This window comes from Caretta caretta, chromosome 6 (assembly GCF_965140235.1).
Source record: "Caretta caretta isolate rCarCar2 chromosome 6, rCarCar1.hap1, whole genome shotgun sequence".
NCBI lineage: Eukaryota > Metazoa > Chordata > Testudines > Cheloniidae > Caretta > Caretta caretta.
In genome coordinates this window covers 69831131-69851451 of record NC_134211.1, presented here as the reverse complement: position 1 = coordinate 69851451, position 20321 = coordinate 69831131, and the positions used below count along the sequence as shown (strand labels likewise).

Here is a 20321-nt window from a genome sequence, read left to right as displayed (position 1 = left end):
CACATGCCTGCAAACTCTTGGCATAGGTGACTATGGCATAGAAGCAAATAGTCTACAGCCAGCCTGTTTTGTAGCATACTCTGACGTACTTTTCTTAACTCATGTGAGAGTTGGGCCAGGACGGTTGAGGTTAAGTTAATGGCCTTTGCCACTGTGCAGGCAAGGTGCTCTACTGTGTGATAATTATGCACCACAAGCTTAGGGATACTAACTAAAGAAAAGGCCAGAGCTGCTGCCTCACTCTTTGAGAAAAAGGTTACTTCTGACTTACAGGTGGAATCAAGGGGAATAGCATCCATTTTATGACGGGCAGATAACTGCGGCGGGTATGGAAAACTCAATGGGGCTACGTGACTAAGAGAGCAGGGACTCTCATAACTATTGGCCGGGACATAGGAATACATGTCTGCTACATATAAGGAACTACTTTGCTGGCAATTTCATGTGCTCGTAGGCAAAGGAGATTTTTATACTGTTATTATATTTAAGTTTTTTATTGGTGAGGTTTTTTTTAATGTGAGTAGCATTTACAAACTTTATATAAGAGGGGGCAAGGGTTGTATTGGCTAGGTAATAAGAAAACATGGAGACATCTAACTTATACTGGGCAGATCTAAGGGTATATAAATCAGTATAAGTAAATGTTTTATTTATGGTTTTTAACAGGGAATAATTCTGAACTAGGGTTGGGGCTGCACATATGCTAATAAAACAAGTCTTTATGGTTGCACTCACTGAAAATGTATGTGGCCAACAAAACGACGTTGCATTCACTGCACTCTGGGGCAGTGCTAACCAGGTATTTACGGGTACAATGCCTGAAACAGCAGTACCGGTTAGGCACATGGCCAAGAGGGGAAATAAAATATACTTTTTTATTTATTTTTTTGCTTTTTTGGCAGGCTGTCGTTTAAATAGTAATTTTAGTTTAAGATTTTTAGTGGAGGGGGCTGAATGCACGGTCCACCTTTCAGCCGGGGGGGGGGGGGGGGGCGGGTTGACACCACATTTAGCCGGGTATAATTAATCTAATTTTTGTGTCCCTCGACCTTTGCTGCTGTGTGGGAGACCAGCAGGATGGTGTTGGGAACACTGGGGCATGGCCACTAGGTAACTCGAGGGGATGGAAGACCACGAGTGTCGATGAAGCCCCCTCGCACTAGGCCCCGGTGTCCTTGCCCCCCCCCCCCTGCCTGGAGGCACTCGCAGCAGCTCTGCGTGCTAGGCCCAAGTGTCCTTGGCCCCCCCGCCTGGAGGCACACACAGCAGTTATGCTGAGAATCTGCAACAGTATGTTGCAGAGTCAGACTGCCTGAAACTAAGCAAGGCCAAACAGGGGAGATATGGAAGAACAATGCTGAATAAAGCAGCTTTATGTATAGTTTAACAAATAATACAGAGAATCAGGGAACTAGCTGGGAACTGGATTGGCTGGCTATATGGATACTTGGAGCAGCTTGCTATTGGATAAGTATGCTGGGAAAAAGGATGTATAAAAGCCTGTGTAACTTCCTGCTCTGTTGTACAGGATTTGAGATTCAAATCTCCCTGTACCTTTTTGAAGCTTCAAATAAACTTTTCTGCTTCTCCACCCCGTTGTGATTATTGGGTGTAGCACACCGGGTAATGAACCAACTCAAGCTGTTGTTCAGCCTCTCGGCACTGGGTGCCGGCAACAGCTTTTGGCGTCTCTGGGTGGGCTCGAGGCTGCAATTTAGCCTTGCCCGGACCCCTCCTGGAGGTCGAGGATTGCGGCGAGAACCGACGCCCAGCGCGCACCGGTGAGTTCATCAGGGGCCTCGGAGGAGACGCGATTTGATCGACCCCAGAGGGCACAACGGTGCAACGCACTCATATAGTGGAGAAGCTGTTGTGGATGGCGGTGAAGAACCGGTCCCTTAGACATGGGGGAGGAGCAGCTGCAGGCCACGGTGAAGAACCGGTCCCTTGGATAAGGTAGGAACCTTTTAAAATCCGGATTGTATGCTCTGTTGGAACCTGGGGACGCCCAGAGTTACCCTGTAGGTATGGGACAGGGACAGAGCTCAGAGGTTAGGGCACGGTGTACGCCCCTAGAGTGCATTCTAGCAAACTGGAAGGTATTTGGTGCGGATCCGATGACTAAGAGCCAATTAAAACGATTCTGTACAGTTGACTGGCCTCAATATCAACTAGAGGACCAGGAGTGGTGGCCACCAGGAGGGTCAATTAATTACAACACGATCCTTCAGTTACTCCTGTTCTGTCAGAGAACAAGGAAATGGAATGAACATATGTATGCGCATTTGTTTCTGACTTTATGTACTTGACCAGATATTTTACAGCGCTGTAATCTGACTCCGACTGGTTCGGTAGCAGCTAATGTTAGTCCCCAGACCCCCACCCCCACTGTAATGGCAGAGCCGGTGTCCCCTTCGGCCCCTACACCCACACCTTGTAAGTCCCCAATGGTTGGCCTATACCCCTTAATCACCGAAACTAAAGTCGCCCGGTCTGGATCAGACAGGCGTCCTGCCACAACTATGCAGGTTTATACTCATGTGCCCTTTAATCGTGTGGATTTGGCTGCTTTCAAAGCACAGGCAGGAGAGTTTTCCACCAACCCAAGCAGGTTTATATCAGTCTTTGAGGGGTGCCTCAGTAGTCACAAGCCGGACTGGGATGATTGTAACGTCCTCCTGCAAACCCTGTTGTCTGAGGTTGAAAGACAACAGGTTGTGTCCAAGGCAAGGGAGGAGGCGCAGAGACGGTACGACCGGGATCGTATTAATGTCCCTGACCCGGATGCACAAGTCCCCCGAGCAGACCCCAGGTGGGATCCAAATGATCCTGGGGATATGACCCGCCTTACCTCCTATAAGGAGTTGCTTTTACATGGACTCCGTCACTCGGCTGTCCGACATAATAATTGGGCAAAGCCATATGAAGTAATGCAGGATTTAAAAGAAAGCCCAGGGGCCTTTCTACAGCGTATTCGGGACACCATTTGACAGAACACTAATGCAGACCCCGATGATCAGGCAACTGAGTCAATTATTAAGGGAATTTTTACGAGCAGAGCAGCCCCTGATATTAAGAGAAAGTTACAAAAAAAGGAGGATTTAATGGGTATGACCATGGCACAAATTTTAGAGACTGCAAACCGAGCTTATAGTCTGAGAGAGACAGAGAAGGAAAGAAAGCAAGTGAGATTGATGGTAACAGCGGTACAGGCCGGCACTAAAAGAAGTGGCCGGGGAGGAAGGGGCCGTGGACGCGACCGTCCGGGCCTGCAGGAGAGACGACTGGGTCGCAACCAGTGTGCCCTGTGTCGACAGGAGGGACACTGGAAAAATGAGTGCCCAAAGAGGAAAGAAAAGGGAGGTGCCCCTATGATGGCGATGGTGAAGCAGGAATAGGGGTGTCAGGGGAGACGGACCACCCTACCCCCGGAACCCCGAGTAAAAATGCGGGTGGGAAGCTCAGAAATAGATTTTTTTAGTGGACTCTGGAGCGGCCCGAACTGCCGTAAATCAGCCTCTTCAGTTGCCAGTAGCAGATTCCCTTACTGTGGTGGAAGCCACACGCAGGGACACCAAGTGCCCAGTGTATGCCCCAGCGGAATGTGCTTTGGGAGACAGGACTATATCCCACAAGCTGGTATACCTCCCTGAGTGTCCAACACCTCTGCTGGGACGGGATCTACTTTGTCGCCTCGGTGCCACCCTGCATTTTACTGAGGACGAAATAACCCTTACCTTACCCCCTGAGAATGCCTGGATCATGACCCTTGCAGTTGAGCCCTCAGCCATGCAAGCCCCAGAATGGAGTCCGTGGGAAGACCAAGTGTACCGTGTCTTCGTGTGGGCATCAGGGATTCCAGGAAAGGCCACCCACCAGACCTCTATTACTATTCAGCTCATACCAGGGAAAGGCCCAGTGCAAGTAAAACAGTATCCAATCAAGAGGGAAGCCAGAAAAGGTTTACAGGAAACTATAGATCGATTCCTAATGTATGGTATTCTCCGGGAATGTCAGTCAGCCTGGAACACTCCCATTCTACCCATACAGAAGCCTGATGGCACGTATCGGCTGGTACAGGACCTAAGGGCAGTCAATGAACGGGTTAAGACTCTGCACCCTCTTGTCCCTAACCCGTACACCTTATTGGCTTCTATAGGGGGACAGTATACCCATTTTTCAGTCCTTGATCTGAAAGATGCTTTCTTTACCATCCCAGTTGCCACCCCATCACAGGAGATCTTCTCCTTCGAGTGGGAGGACCGAAAAAGGGTTAAAAAGCAACTTTGCTGGACAGTGTTGGCCCAGGGATTTAAAAACTCTCCCACCCTTTTTGGCCAGGCTCTGGCCAGGGACCTACAGGAGTGGGATAATGAGGAGGCTCTCCTTCTGCAGTATGTAGATGATTTGTTAATTGCCACTGTGGGCCAAAAACCCTGCCTTAAAGCCACCGTGAGCCTCCTGAATTTTATTGGACTCCGGGGATATCGTGTAGCACGAAGTAAGGCTCAAATTGCCCTCCCAGAGGTACGGTACCTCGGGTTTCACATACGGCATGGGGAGCGTCAGCTTTTAAGCGAAAGAAAGGAAGCTATCTGTCAAGTTCCTACCCCAAGTAACTGTAAGCGGCTCAGGGCATTTCTGGGTATGGCAGGCTTTTGCAGGATATGGATCCCAGAGTTTGGACTGTGGGCTAAACCCCTGTACGACTGTGTAAAAGGAGCAGATCATGACCCCTTCTATTGGACCCCAGAGGCTGACAGGGCATTTAAAATTCTGAAAAGAAAATTGATGGAAGCCCCGGCTCTGGACCTGCCGGATCTCTCTAAGCCGTTTCAGTTGTATGTACATGAACGAAGGGGGGTGGCCCTAGAAGTGCTTACACAGCTGGTAGGAGCATGGAAGCGTCCTGTGGCTTATTTTTCTAAGCAATTGGATCAGGTTGCAAAGGGTTGGCCGGCATGTTTACAGGCGGTCGCAGCTACTGCCCTATTGCTTAAGAAAGCCGAAAAGCTAACATTGGGAGGGGTTATGCAAATCTATACTCCCCATATGGTCCAAGCCTTATTGGATGCAAAGGGAGGGCTTTGGCTCACCCAGGCTCGGATTGCTCGGTACCAGGCTAAGCTGTTAGAGAACTCTGAAGTCACCCTACAGCCTTGCCCCTCCCTTAACCCAGCCACTCTCTTGCCAGAAACAGAGGAACAGAAACATGACTGTTTAAAGATCATAGATGTCCAGTACTCCAGCCGTCCGGATTTAAAGAATGTACCTCTCCCAAATGCAGATTATAAGTGGTACATTGATGGTAGCAGTACTGTAATAGATGGGCAAAGGAGGGCGGGTTATGCTGTTGTGACCCTCCATGACACTGTGGAAGCTGAAGGTTTGCCTGCTGGGACCTCTGCCCAGCTTGCCAAACTAATAGCCCTGACCCGTGCACTTGAACTGTCAAAAGGAAAGCGGGTCAACATTTTTACTAATTCAAAGTATGCTTTTGGTGTGCTGCATGCTCATGCTGGCCTATGGAAGCAAAGGGGAATGCTAACAGCCCAAGGCTCCCCAGTCAAGTACGGGCCCCAAATCCTCCGGCTCCTAGAAGCCATACAACTCCCCTCGGAAGTGGCGGTGGTACACTGTAAAGCCCATCAAAGGGAGGATCAAGATGTGGCCAGAGGTAACGCCCGGGCAGATAGAGAGGCTAAGCATGCTGCCACCCTGCCATCCCCCCAGGCTGAGAACGCCCATATACATGCCCTTATCCCATCAGTAGGGGAGCTTCCAACCCCTCAGTACTCTGGGGAGGAGAGACAGCTAACTGACAAACTCTGTCTCCGGGAAAAGGAGGGATGGCTCCATTCCCCAGAAGGGAAGGTCCTCTTACCAAAGGGCCTAATCCGGCCAGTGCTGCAGAAACTACATCAAACCACTCATGCTGGCAGGGAAACACTTATCCAGCTAATGGGAAAATACTTTATCACTTCCGGACTCCGACCCCTGGCTGCCCAGGTACAAGCGGACTGCTTAGTCTGCCAAAAGAATAACCCCCGACCGGGACATCCTGTGCCACCAGCTGCCCTAGAACCCACTCCGGGCCCCGGACAAGTGTGGCAAATAGACTTTACTGAGTTTCCCCGGACCCAAGGGTTCAAATATCTCCTTGTTATAGTGGATCGGTTCAGCGGATGGCCAGAAGCCTTCCCATGCCGTAACTGCACTGCCAGGACAGTGGCCCTCAAGTTTGTTAAGGAGCTCATTCCTTGCTTTGGACTCCCCCTGTGGATGGAATCTGACAATGGGACACACTTCACGTCAAAAATCATTCAAAGCATCTCACATGCCTTACAGATCCCCTGGAAACTCCATACGCCCTGGAAACCGCAAGCCAGTGGTGTAGTGGAGCGTACCAATCAGACCCTTAAACGGCATCTCTCAAAAGTGTGCCAAGAAGCCTCACTGAGATGGCCTGATGCTTTGCCCCTCGTCCTACTCCGTATCCGCGTTCTCCCAAAGGGTAGATTAGGGCTCAGTCCCTTTGAAATTATGTTTGAAAGGGCATGGCCCATGAATGGCACCCCGGTTCTGTCAGGGGAATGGGAGTTGGGTAATGTTTTTTTGTCACAGTATATGTGTTCCCTGTCTGCTGTTCTCTTGTCTCTTCACAGGTATACCAAGGATTCCCAGCCTCTCCCCTTGGACTCTCCCGTTCACTCCTTACAGCCCGGTGACTCTGTGCTTGTTCGCACCTGGAAAGACAAGCCTCTCCAGGAAAAGTGGAAAGAACCCTATACCGTCCTGCTGACCTCCCATACAGCGGCAAAGATCAAGGGCCACAAGAACTGGATCCATCACTCTCGTCTGAAGGCAGTACCTGCCCCCTCGTCAGCAGAACAGTGGACCGTCCAACCTGCTGACTCCTCATCTAGTGACGATCTCGGGCTAAAGCTACTGTTTAAAAGACACAAATAGCGGGCACCTTAATGCTAAAATGGGCCCACCCAGGTACTAAAGACCTTGGGTTGGAAAGACTCTGGTAATAATTAATTGGGTAACATTGTTATTCTTTGTATTGGTATTTCCAAACTGTGCATATCGGGAGCATAACTCCTTTGTTTTGCTTGCGCACCATGTTGCTAATTTAACAAACCAGACTAATTGCTGGGTATGTGCTCCAACTCCACTATCCCCCAAGACGGGAATGCCCCTTAACATGCTGCCCTTGACCCTAGCAGAATTAGCCACCACCAAAGAGCAGGAAAGAACAAACTCACCGTTCTGAAACAAGACCTCTTTACAGCAAGCCACCTATCAGGACCAGAAGTATTCAGTTGCAGTACTCACTGAGGAAGTGTTATGTTTTACCCAAAACCAATCTGATCCCTATGGGCATCCTGTGGAAAAAAGCTCCTGTGTTATTACACAGTGGGCTAATGGGTATTGAATAAAAACCAACAGGGGAGGCCAACAGTGTGGGTGTAATGGTTCCTCCCCTTTTAGGAAAACACTTACAAATAATCTTACCACAAAAAAGGGGTTTGCAAATGTAACTTGCCGTCCATTTAATATCTCCAATGTAGCAAGCCAATGGTGGGTTTGTAGTGGTCCCTATGGCAAGTGTAATTTAAACGGGACAATTACAAATGCCCCCACTTGTACCCAATCAGGAGGATGGAATGCCCCCCTAGGGGCATATAAACTGTTTGAAAAAGCAGCCTTAAATATCCCAGAAATCCCCTTAAAAAACAGTCCTTACTGGGCCCTACAGGGTCACTATTTTGTATGTGGCCGAAAGGCTTACAAGGTGCTGCCAGCCAACTGGACAGGTAGCTGTTATATAGCTCATGGAGTTCCTCATCTTTCCATAACTGCCACACTGCCCAAAGGAAAGATTAGAAATGCCCGAGACACCTCTGTTGAGTCACGAGAAAAGACCCTGCGGCGACTGACTAAGGCATTGGAGGGCAATATGAAGAATCCCCTCACAACCGAGAAGCTGGTAGGGTGCTCTGTACTGGGAATAGCGCCACTGTTTACCGGGCCAGCCCTGGCATGCATAGGCCGCTATACTGTAAGGCTGCAGATGGTACTTGAGAAAGTGGCCTTAGAGTTAGAGGACTCGGTTAGTGATTTAGGGTCAGCAGTAAAAACATTAAATAAAGAGGTACAGCAGCTCAGGATGTTTTCCCTCCAAAACAGGCTGGCTTTGGACTATCTCTTGGCATCCCAAGGAGGGGTTTGTGCCCTCGTCGGGCCCCAATGTTGTGTATATGTCAATGATAGCGGTTATGAGATCTATGAAAAGGTGGTACAGGCTGAAGCCCATGCCCGAGCCGGAGCACAGGTTGCCTATACTGCCCCAGAGAACGATTGGTTGCAAACCTTGTTTTCAGGTTGGGGTTTGTTGTCTTGGCTTGGTGGTTTATTTAGCCTGCTATTGAAATTTCTCTTTCCGGTATTGCTTGTATTACTGGTATTATGCTGTGCAGTATCATGTGTCAGGGCCCTTTTGCAAAAGTTAATAAGTCATTCTCTTCAGGGCTATCACAAAGTGCTTATGCAAAGTCATATTGTAAAGAAATAAGTAGCCCAAGTGAGAAAACTCAGAGCCAAGGCTGTTGAGTGTTCTCAAAGGGGGGAGTTGTTGGGAACACTGGGGCATGGCCACTAGGTAACTCGAGGGGATGGAAGACCACGAGTGTCGATGAAGCCCCCTCGCACTAGGCCCCGGTGTCCTTGCCCCCCCCCCCGCCTGGAGGCACTCGCAGCAGCTCTGCGTGCTAGGCCCAAGTGTCCTTGGCCCCCCCGCCTGGAGGCACACACAGCAGTTATGCTGAGAATCTGCAACAGTATGTTGCAGAGTCAGACTGCCTGAAACTAAGCAAGGCCAAACAGGGGAGATATGGAAGAACAATGCTGAATAAAGCAGCTTTATGTATAGTTTAACAAATAATACAGAGAATCAGGGAACTAGCTGGGAACTGGATTGGCTGGCTATATGGATACTTGGAGCAGCTTGCTATTGGATAAGTATGCTGGGAAAAAGGATGTATAAAAGCCTGTGTAACTTCCTACTCTGTTGTACAGGATTTGAGATTCAAATCTCCCTGTACCTTTTTGAAGCTTCAAATAAACTTTTCTGCTTCTCCACCCCGTTGTGATTATTGGGTGTAGCACACCGGGTAACGAACCAACTGAAGCTGTTGTTCAGCCTCTCGGCACTGGGTGCCGGCAACAATGGTATAGGGTCCCTTCCAGTTTTCCTGGAGGGGCTCGTGTTTCCAGGTACGTACGTGCACTGAATCACCAGGCTGCAGGGAGTGGACGGGCGAGTCCAAGGGTAGAGGCTGGGAATCTTTAGTATACTTGTGAAGAGACAAAAGAACAGCAGACAGGGAACACATATATTGAGACAGAAACTTATTTTTTAATTTTTACTTTTTTTTTTGACACAACTGGTGTACTATTTATAGGCTATGTTTTTTTAAACATAATTTTAAAGGGACTGAGCTTTAATCTACTTTTTGGGAGAGCACGGATGTGGAGCAGAACTAGGGGCAGGGCGTCAGGCCACTGTAGGGAGGCCTCTTGGCATACTTTTGAGAGATGTTGTTTAAGGATCTGGTTGGTCTGCTTTACTACTTTACTGGCTTGTGGTCTTCATGGTGTATGGAGTTTTTAGGGAATCTGTAAGGCGTCTGAGATGCTTTGGACAATTTTTGACATGAAGTGTGTTTTATTGTCAGATTCTATTTACTGGGGAAGTCCAAAGCGAGGAATAATTTTTTTAACAAACTTGAGAGCCACTGTCCTGGCAGTGCAATTGCGACATGGAAAGGCTTCTGGCCATCTGCTGAATTTATCTACTATGACAATGAGATACTTGAATTTTTGGGTCTGGGGATACTTAGTAAAGTCTATTTGCTACACCCGTCCGGGGCTTGGAGTGGGTTCCAGGGCCGCTGGTGGTACTGGGTGTCTTGGTCGGGGGTTATTCTTTTGACAGACTAGGCATTCTGCTTGTACTTGGGCAGCCAGGGGTCTGAGTCTGGAGGTTATGAAGTACTTTTTTATTAGTTGGATAAGTGTTTCTCTGCCAGCATGAGAGGTTTGATGTGATTTTTGTAATACTGGCAGAATTAGGCTCTTTGGTAAGAGGCCTTTCCCTTCCGAGGAATGAAGCCATCCCTCCTTTCCCTGGAGACCAAGTTTGTCAGCTAGCTGTTTTTCTTTTTTAGAATACTGAGGGGTCGGGAGTTTCCCCACTGATGGGATAAGGGCATGCATATAGGTGTTCTCAGTCTGAGGGGACATCAGGATGGCAGCATGCTTCGCTTCTCTATCTGCTTTGGCATTACCCCGGTCACATTTTGATCTGCTCTCTGATGGGCTTTACAGTGTACTACTGCTACTTTTAAAGGGAGTTGCACTGCCTTTAGAAGCCAGAGAATTTGGGGCTTGTACTTGACTGGAGAGCCTTGGGCTGTCAGCATTCCCCTCTGCTTCTACAGGCCAGCATGAGCATGCAGCACAGTAAAGCATATTTGGAATCAGTGAAAATATTGACCTGTTTTCCTTTGGACAGTTCGAGTGCACGGGTCAGAGCCACTAGCTCAGCTAACTGGGCAGAGGTCTCAGCGGGCAAACTTTCAGCTTTTACGGTGTCATTGAGGGTCACAACAGCATAACTCGCTCTTTTTTGCCCATTTACCACTATGCTGCTACTATTAGTGTACTACTCATAATCTGCATGTGGGAGGGGCACATCCTTCAAGTCTGGGTGGCTAGTATATTGGGCATTATGATCTTTAAACAGTCATGTTCCTATTTCTCAGTTTCTGGTAAGAGGGTGGCAGGGTTAAGGGATGGGCAAGGCTGCAGCGTGACCTCGGGGTTCTCTAAGAGCTTTGCTTGGTATCTTGCCATGCGCTCTTGTGTGAGCCAGGGGCCGCCTTTAACAGTTAGTAAAGCGCGTACTATGTGTGGTGTAAAAACTTGTATTCTTTTTAGTGTCAGTTTTTCTGCTTCTGCCAGGGTCAGGGCGGTGGCTGCCACTGCCCACAGGCACGCTGCCCAGCCTTTGGCTACTTGGTTCAGTTGTTTAGAAAAATATGCCACCAGACGTTTTTGTGCTCTTAGCAGCTGTGTGAGTACTCCCAGGGCCACTTTTTTTGTTTATGTACATACAACTGAAATGGCTTGGAGAGATCTGGTAGACTTAGAGCCGGGGCGTCTATTAGCTTTTTTTCTGGGATTTTAAATGCTTTGTCAGCTTTTGGGGCCTAATGAAAGGGGTCATGGTCTGCTTTTTTTACACAGTTGTACAGGGGTCTAGCTTATAGTTTAAACTTTGGGATCTATATTTTATAGAAGCTTGCTATTTCTACAAATGCTCTGAGCTGCTTGCGATTACTCGGGATAGGAATTTGGCATATGGCTTTTCTTTTTTATTTGAAAGCTGGCGTTTTTTTTTTGCTGTATGTAGAACCCGAGGTACTGTACTTGTGGGAGAGCAATCTGAGCTTTACTTCGTGCTACTCAATATCTTCGGAGTCTCACAAAATTCAGGAGACTCACGGTGGCTTTAAGGCAGGGAGTTAAGCTCACAGTGGCAATTAACAGATCATTTACGTATTGCAAAAGGAGGGCTTCTTTATTATGCCACTCCTCTAGGTCTCTGGCCAGAGCCTGGCCAAAGAGGGTGGGAGAATTTTTAAACTCTTGGGCTAACATTGTCTAGCAGAGTTGCTTTTTGACTTTGTTTTGATCCTTTCATTTGAAGGAGAAAATCTCTTGTGCTGAGGTGTCAACTGGGATGGCAAAAAAAGCATCTTTTAAATCAAGAACTGAAAAATGGGTATACTGTCTTCCTATAGAAGCCAATAGGGTATACGGGTTAGGGACAAGAGGGTGCAGAGTCTTAACTTGTTCATTAACTGCCCTTAGGTCTTGTACCAGCCGGTACGTGCCATCAGGTTTCTGTACGGGTAAAATGGGAGTGTTCCAGGCTGACTGACATTTCCGGAGAATACTGTACATTAGAAATCGATCTATGATTTTTTGTAACCCCTCTCTGGCTTCTTTTTTGATTGGATATTGTTTTACTTGCACCGGGCTTTTTTTGGGTATGAGCTGGACATGAATGGGGGTTTGGTGAGTAGCTTTTCTTGGGATCTCTGATGCTCACACAAGGGGATACACTTGAACTTTTTACTGGTCTTATTTTGGGGCTTGCATAGCTGAGGGTTCAACTGCAAGGGCTATAATCTATGCATTTTTAGGAGGTAAGGTAAGGGTTATTTTATCTTGAGTAAAATGCAGGGTGTCACCTAGGCGACATAGCAGGTCTTGTCCCAGCAACGGTGCTGGGCATTTAGGGAGGTATACTAGCTTATGGGATATGGTTTTGTTTCTTAAAGCACATTTTGCTGGGGCATACACTAGGCACTTGGTATCTTTGCTTGTGGCTCTTGTCACAGTGAGGGAGTCTGCTACTGGCAACTGAAGGGGTTGATTTGCAGCAGTTTGCACCTCTCTAGAGTCTACTAAAAAATCTATTTTTTTATTTTTTACTCTCATTTTTACTTGGGGTTTTGGGGGTAGGATGATTTGTCTCTCTTGACACTTTTATTTTTGTTGCTATTCTTTTATTGCTATTATAGAGGTACTTTTTTGTTTTGTTTTGTTTGGGCACTTATTTTTTTAGTGTTTTTTTTGCTGACACAGGGCGCACTGATTGCGCTTTGGTTGTTTTTTTGCGGGCTTGGATGTTTGTGTTTACATTATTTTGTTTACTTTTTTTGTGCTTGTTTGTATTGTTGCTATTATTAATTTTACTTGTTTTTTTATTTTTTTTTTAAATTATATATTTGATTTGTTGTTTTTAAAATTTGTGTTATGGTCATGTTTATTACATTTTTTTTGTAGTTTTTTTTTTAACGTTGGGGGCTGTTTTGCTTGTAAATATTTTTTTAATAATTGTTTTAGTTTGCAGATCATTAGGATCTGCATTGGTATCCTGTCGGATTGTGTCTCGAATGCGCTATAAAAAGGCTCCAGGGCTTTTTTTTGGGTCTTGTACTACTTTATATGGTTTAGTTTAATTACTCTGTCTGACAGCTGCGTGACGGAGTCTATACAGTAACAGCTCCTTATAGGAGGTGAGGTGGGTCATAGCTTGATTGTTATTTGGGTCTCCTTAGGATTTTTTATGGGAACTTGATCATCTGGGATCGGGACATTGTTACGGTCCTGGTCATATTGCTTTTTTGCTTCCTCCCTTGCTTTAGCTATGACTTGTTCTCATTCAACCTCAGTCAATAATGTTCGCAGAAGGACATTACAATCATCTTAGTCTGGCTTGTAGCTACTAAGGCATCTCTCAAAAACCGATACAAACTTGCTTGGGTTGATAGAAAATTTTCTAGCCTGTGCTTTGAAAGAGGCCAGGTCTATAGGATTAAAAGGTGCATGAGTATAGACCTGCATGGTAAGAGCAGCTTGTTCTTTTTATTGCATTACGGGCAATTTTAGTCTTGGTAAGTAACGGGTATATTCCAGCAGATGGAGCTCAAACTTCACTATGAGCTTTACTAGGAATCTTACTCTGAGCCTCGCTCTGTGTGGGTGTAGGGGCCGAAGGGGACACACTCTATGTGGGTGTAGGGGCCGAAGGAGACACCGATCTGCCATTACATTTGTGGTGGGGGTCCGGGGACTGACATTAATTGCTACCGGGCCAATCGGGGTTAAATTACAGCATTGTAAAATATCAGTACGAGACCACAAGGTCATAAACAAGTAAGCATACGAATGCTCATTTTACTTCTCTGTTCGCTGACAGAACAGGAGTAACTGGAGGATTGTATTATGATTTAGTGGTCCTCCGGGAGTCCACTGTTTTTGGTCCTCTAATTGGTATTGAGGCTAGTCAACTGTACAAAATCGCTTTAATTTACTCTTAGTCATTGGATCTGATTTAAATACTTTTTAATTTACTAAAATACACTTTAGGGGCGTGCACTGTACTTTACTTTTCATGTTTTGTTTTTGTCTCATACTTACAGGGTAACTCTGGGCGTCTTCAGGTTTTAACAGAGCATATAATCTGGATTTTAAAAGGTTTTTACTTTATCTAAGGGACTGGTTCCCCACCGTCGCTTGCAGCTGCTCTTCTCTTATGTCTAAGGGACTGGTTTTTTACTGTTGCCCACAGCTGCTTCTTTACTATATGAGTGCGTTGCACCGTTGTGCCCTCCGGGGTCGATCAAACTGCATCTCTTCCGAGGCCCCTGATGAACTCACCGGTGCGCGCTGGGCGTTGGTTGTAGCTGCAATCTTCGACCGCCAGAAGGGATCTGGGCAAGGCTAAATTGCAGCCTCTTCGCCCCACGTTGGGCGCCAAAAGCTGTTGCCAGCACCCAGTGCCCAGAGGCAAAACAACAGCAGGGGTTCGTTACCCGGTATGCTTCACTCAATAATCAAAACGGGGTGGAGAAGCAGAAAAGTTTATTTGCAGCTGCAAACAAGGTACAGGGAGAATAGAATCTCAAATCCTGCACACCAGAGCAGGTCATTACACACACTTTTATATTTCTTAATGCTACTGCACTACACATTAGCTAATTAAAACTTTGCACAAATACTCTGCCTTTTTTATATGGGTTACAAGAATATTTATTTCTTGCAACTTTTAACAAGCATTTCTAGCAACTTAAACAACTAGCACATTCTGTCTGGCCTTTTGTAACTGTCTCTCCTTTAACTTGGCGTCAGCAAACTTTACACTATAAGGCATTATCTACAACTGCAACATTGTTTTAAGAGCAAAAGAGCTTACTTAAACCAGCCAGGCCTGAATTCTATTAAGGGGGGTTGAGAAGAAGCCCTTAGGCCTTCAGCAGGGAGACCTCCTCGACCCTTCTGGCCTTCCATCCCCTCAACTTAACTAGTGGCCATGCCCTGGGGTCTCCAACACAAGGATAGGTTCCTGGGTTAGTGTTTTTGTTGTGTCGTGTGTGGTTGCTGGAGAGTATTCAGGTTGGGGGGTGCTGTCTGTAAGCGAGGACTGGTCTGTCTCCCAAGATCTGTGAGAGTGAGGGATCATTTTTCAGGAGAGGTTGTAAATCTTTGATGATGCGCTGGAGAGGTTTTAGTTGGGGGTTAAAGGTGACAGCTAGTGGCGTTCTGTTATTTTCTTTGTTGGGCCTGTTCTGTAGTAGGTGATTTCTGGGTACTCTTCTGGCTCTGTCAATCTGTTTTTTCACTTCAGCAGGTGGGTATTGTAATTTTAAGAATGCTTGCTAGAGATCTTGTAGGTGTTTGTCTCTGTCTGAGGGATTGGAGCAAATGCGGTTGTATCTTAGAGCTTGGCTGCAGACAATGGATCGTGTGGTGTGTCCTGGATGGAAGCTGGAGGCATGTAGCTAAGTATAGCGGTCAGTAGGTTTCCGGTAGAGGGTGGTGTTTATGTGACCATCGCTTATTAGCACAGTAGTGTCCAGGAAATGGACCACTTGCGTGGATTGGTCTAGGCTGAGGTTGATGGTGGGATAGAAATTGTTGAAATCATGGTGGAATTTCTCAAGGGCTTCTTTTCCATGGGTCCAGATGATGAAGATGTCATCAATGTAGTGCAAGTAGACTAGGGGTGTTAGGGGAAACCTGAGATGTAAGTATGCAGACCATTAATCACATCCTGCTATGAAGGACTGTGACTCTGAGCAATGTGCAGGATATAGTGGATGCTTTTGCAGCAGTGGGGTTCCCGAACTGCAGTGGGTCGATAGATGGTACGCATAGCCCTATTTTGGCACCAGACCACCTTGCCACAGAGTACATCGACAGAAAGGGTTACTTCTCTATGGTATTGCAAGCGCAGGTGGATCTTGGGATGGTCAAGGAAGGTGCATGATACGTGCATCTTTAAGAACACAGGCCTGTTCAGAAAGCTGCAAGCAGAGACTTTCTTTCCAGACCAGAGGATTATCATTGCGGATGTTGAAATGCTAGTAGCGATCCTGGGAGACTCAGCCTAGCCTTTACTCCTCATGAAGCCATACAGCGGCCACCTTGACACCCCCAAGGAGCACTTCAGCTATAGCTCAGCAGGTGCAGAATGACAGTTGACTGTGCCTTTGGCTGTTTGAAAGGCCGCTGATGCTCTCTACTCACGAGTTTAAAGTATCAGAGGGGTAGCCATGTTAGTTTGGATCCACAAAAACAAGTTTCATTTAAAAACTTAACACCATTAATTTGGACTTGAATCGGGACTGGGAGTGGCTGGCTCACTACAAAAGCAATTTTCCCTCTCTTGATATGGACACCTCCTCATCAATTATTGGGAGTGGACCACATCCACCTTGACTAAATTGGCCTTCAGCATTGGTTCTCCACTTGTAAGGTAACTCTCTTCTCTTCATGTGCCAATATATATTTATGTCTGTATCTGTAATTTTCACTCTATGCATCCGAAGAAGTGGGTTTTTTACCCATGAAAGCTTATGCCCAAATAAATCTGTTAGCTTTAAGGTATCACCTTGTTGTTTTTTTTACTCATGAGTTTAGATCTCAGTGAAAAAAATATCCCGAGGGTTATAGCTGCCTTCTGTGTGCTTCATAGTATCTGTGAAGCAAAGGGGGGAATGTTTTTGCCAGGGTGGAGGTGGAACAGCTGTCGGCTGATTTTTAGCAGCCAGATACTAGGGCTCTACAAAGAGCTTAATGGGGAGTTGACAGGAGTGTAGTGGGGTGGCTGCCTCACTCCTATACTAGAGGGGGCTCCAGCAGGCCAGAGAGGCTGTGTGGGTGGGCAGCCAATCAGAGAAGGCTTGCTAGGGAGTCAATCAGAGGCTGAGTAAGAGATAGCCAATCAGGGCCAGGCTCAGCCCTATATAAAGGCTGCCAAGGAAGAGAGCGGGCAGTCTCTCCCAGGCCTTCAGAGGGTGAAGGTCTGTCTCCTGTGCAAAGGGCAGGGCAGGGCAGGCTAGGCTAGGCTAGGCTAGGCTAGGCTAGGCTAGGCTAGGCTAGGCTAGGCTAGGCTAGGCTAGGCTAGGCTAGGCTAGGCTGCAGGCCCCAGGCCCCAAGGGAAGGGCTGGGTGCAAAGGGGATGAAGGGGAAGCGACCCAGGGAGAGAGGCAGACAAGGGGAGAGAAGGAGGGCAGGAAGGCTGCCGCCAAAGGGTCCCTGGGTCGGGACCCGGAGTAGAGGGTGGGCCTGGGTCCCCCCCTTGCACATACACCCAGCTGTTGGATGTGGTGATAGTGGACTGCACTGGACCTCTGGCAAAAGGGGTTAGACTTTGGGGTGTGGTTGGCTGCTGTGGCTGCATTAAGTGAAAGACTGCTGATAACCCCCCTGTAAGGAGGTGAATGAGGACTAGGGGGCAGGCACTGCTGGAGGGCAGTGTCTTGAAGAGGATGCCGCAAGAAGGGAGCAACACAGGTCTAGGTGCCAAGAGAGGGCGAGAGATGGATGGGACACCACCAGTGGAGAGCGCACCACACCGGACTGAGCTAATTCCCTGACGAGTCAGCAGGAGGCCCTGCAGTGGTGAGTCCCAACCCTGTCACTGGGAGCTATGTGGCTCAGGGAGGCTTTGAAATACCATTTTAATAGTGAGCCAGAGTAGTGTGTGTTGCTATAATGTGCTGTGCCTGGCAATGTTGTTTTGCACCCTGGTATGAACCTTGTCGTGTGTGTGTGGTAATATAACATTGCTATTATCTCTGAATGATGTCAACCCCAGCCAGCACATTTTGAGAACTAATAAAAATGAACTAAGTTTCTAAAAATAGACTTTTGTTCCAACCCCATGTAAACAGATTTTTTTATAACTGAACGAAACTTTATAAATACAGTGAAAAGAACTCCTGAAGCGGAAAGAACAGTCATTTCCATTTCACAAACAGACACCAACCGTGTCTCTCACAGGCCACATATGTGCGGATGTGATTGTCTGTACTCTTCCCAGTGATGGAGTAGTAGGGGTAGTGCAGTGGCCCTGGACGCCACGTGGAATATGGGGTGTATATGTAGGGTGGTCCCAGAATGCAGTTCTGTATGGGCTGTAGAGGGAGGTGAGCATGGGTCTATTGAACCGGAAGGTCAACAAGAGTCCCCAGCATGTCCGTTTGCCACTTGAGAAGCGCTGGCATTTCCTGCTGCACGTCTCTCTCCTTTTCCTGTGGCTTTCTCCTCTCCGCTCCATCCCTGTCCATGCTGTCCGCGAGGGTGATCCTCCAAGCCCTGTCCTCGGTATCCAAAGTGGCAGAGGCTTGCTGCATCTCTTGGAACATGTCCTCCTGCATCCTCTTCCTTATCTGGCTGAGCCACTCCACTGGTGTGGATGGAGAGACATGATACAATGCACAGAGGTACTATTGAAAGTATATTCACAATTTAAATAGAAACTTGGTATACTGAACTCCCCTTGATCCACACAAGTTGCAAGCGCTGTATTCTCACTTCTCCTTGGGATTCATAGAGCACAGCGGCAGTCCCAGCCATGGTGAGTACAGCCTGGGAGGTGGGTGGGAAGGGAGTGAGTTAGGACAATAATGGGGGGGGGATAGCTCATGGGCATGAATATATGCATATAGGGCAAAAGGCAATTGAACTGAATACTGACTCTGTTTTCCACAGGCGGAGGTGATTTTAGCTGATATCTCTCTCCTGGGAGTAACAGAGGCAGGAAGGGAACAGCTCCTGCAGGCGTCTGGCTGCAGACCGGGTCTGTATGCTGCTAGCCTGTGTGCTGCAATGGTGCCTGCTGAAGTAATTGCTGAGTGGCGAGGGAAAGTGTCTTGCCAGGGCAGAAGAAGTAAGGCAGCTCTTCCCAAAAACTTTCAGCAGAGGATTGCATGTTACTGCCAGGAATGTTTCCTTGAGATCTCCATGGAGGATTCACAGGATGTCTGGTGCACATTAACAAACTGTTCTACAGTCTCCCCCTGCCTAACTGTACAAGTGAATGAGAAGCAGATAACAACTGTACCTCTATTGGTTGTTTCACTACCTCTTCTAGCTGTGTCCCTGCAATATTAAAGCAAACTGCATACTTACCAGAGGTTCCTTCCCCTGCATCAAGCTCGACTGTAGGGACTAGCTGAACTATCCAGGAGTCAAAAACAGGTCCTGGCTTGCTGCGCCACTGGATTCCCCCTGTTGCCGGTTCCCCATACTCCTCCTCTTCTTCCTCCTCCTCGTCTGTTTGTGGCAGGGGGTTCTGACTCCTGCTCCCCTGAAGTATCCATGGGCCTCTTGGGTGGGGTAGGGTCATGCCTCCACTGAGGCTGGCATGCAGCTCTTTGTAAAAGTGGCAAGTCTGCAGCTTTGCACCAGAGCAACTGTTAGCCTCCCTTGCCTTCTGGTTTGCCTGCTGCAGCTCCTTGACTTTCACATGGCACTGCTGCAGCTCCCTCTTATAGCCCTCCTCCTCCATGCCCTTCGCAATCTGTTCGTAGATATCGTTGTTTCTACAGCTCGATTGGAGCTGTGCCTGCATAGCCTCTTCTCTCCACAGACCCAGGAGAGCCACCACCTTCTGTGTACTCCAGGCAGGAGTGTGTCTACAGTGTGGAGCTGGCATGGTCAGCCAGGTAATTGCTAGGAGAGCTCTCCACTCTGACCAAAGAGGAAATAGAATTTCAAAAATTATCAAGGCTTCTGAGGGGAGGAGCGTTGTGACAGGCTGTACCATTTTGTTCATCCCTTTTACAAGACTATGATACATTTTGTACGAAGTATGCCTTGTGAGGTATCATTGGAAAACTCATAATTTGCTGAACATTAGTGTCATGTTTAAATGTGTAACACTGTATGATGCTATAAGATTCTACTGTATGATTGTTACCCAAAATTACAGCATATTTCAGTAACACCCACAAACTCTTTTTTCAGAGACAAAGACACACTGGCCTCAGCCAGGTGTTAGAGTCATCACCTGCTTTAGCAGCCATTTTCCAGCAGGGGGAAAGGTATAAGCAGGAAATTTTACATTTCATCACAGAGATGATGCAAATCTCATGTCAAAACAAACTGCTTGTGGCCTGCACTCCAGCTGGGGGTAATCTTCACAGAGGGGAAGGTGGTAGAAAAATGAGAGACAGTGGCCTCCACTTCACCTCTCTTTCTTTCTCCTCCCATCTCTCTACTGAAGAAATCAAGGAATACCTGAAGGACTCTGAACTAAGGGGGAAGGGTCTCAGGCTGAAATTTACTTCAGCTTATGTTGAGACAAACCTTTTGCTTTTAAGTTCACTTAGCTATCTAAATTTAGACATTAGATTTGTAACCAATTCTGACGTTTTTATGCATCATGACTT

General features: G+C 47.4%; 1 long non-coding RNA gene across 1 annotated transcript; it reads left to right on the top strand.

Annotated features, from left to right (window-relative positions):
• Positions 1-1027: 1027 nt before the first annotated feature.
• Positions 1028-9147, top strand: LOC125638885 (uncharacterized). The gene is made up of 2 exons (XR_007357309.2): positions 1028-1956; positions 6666-9147. It is a non-coding gene; the product is annotated as an uncharacterized LOC125638885 (long non-coding RNA).
• The last annotated feature ends 11174 nt before the right edge of the window (positions 9148-20321 follow it).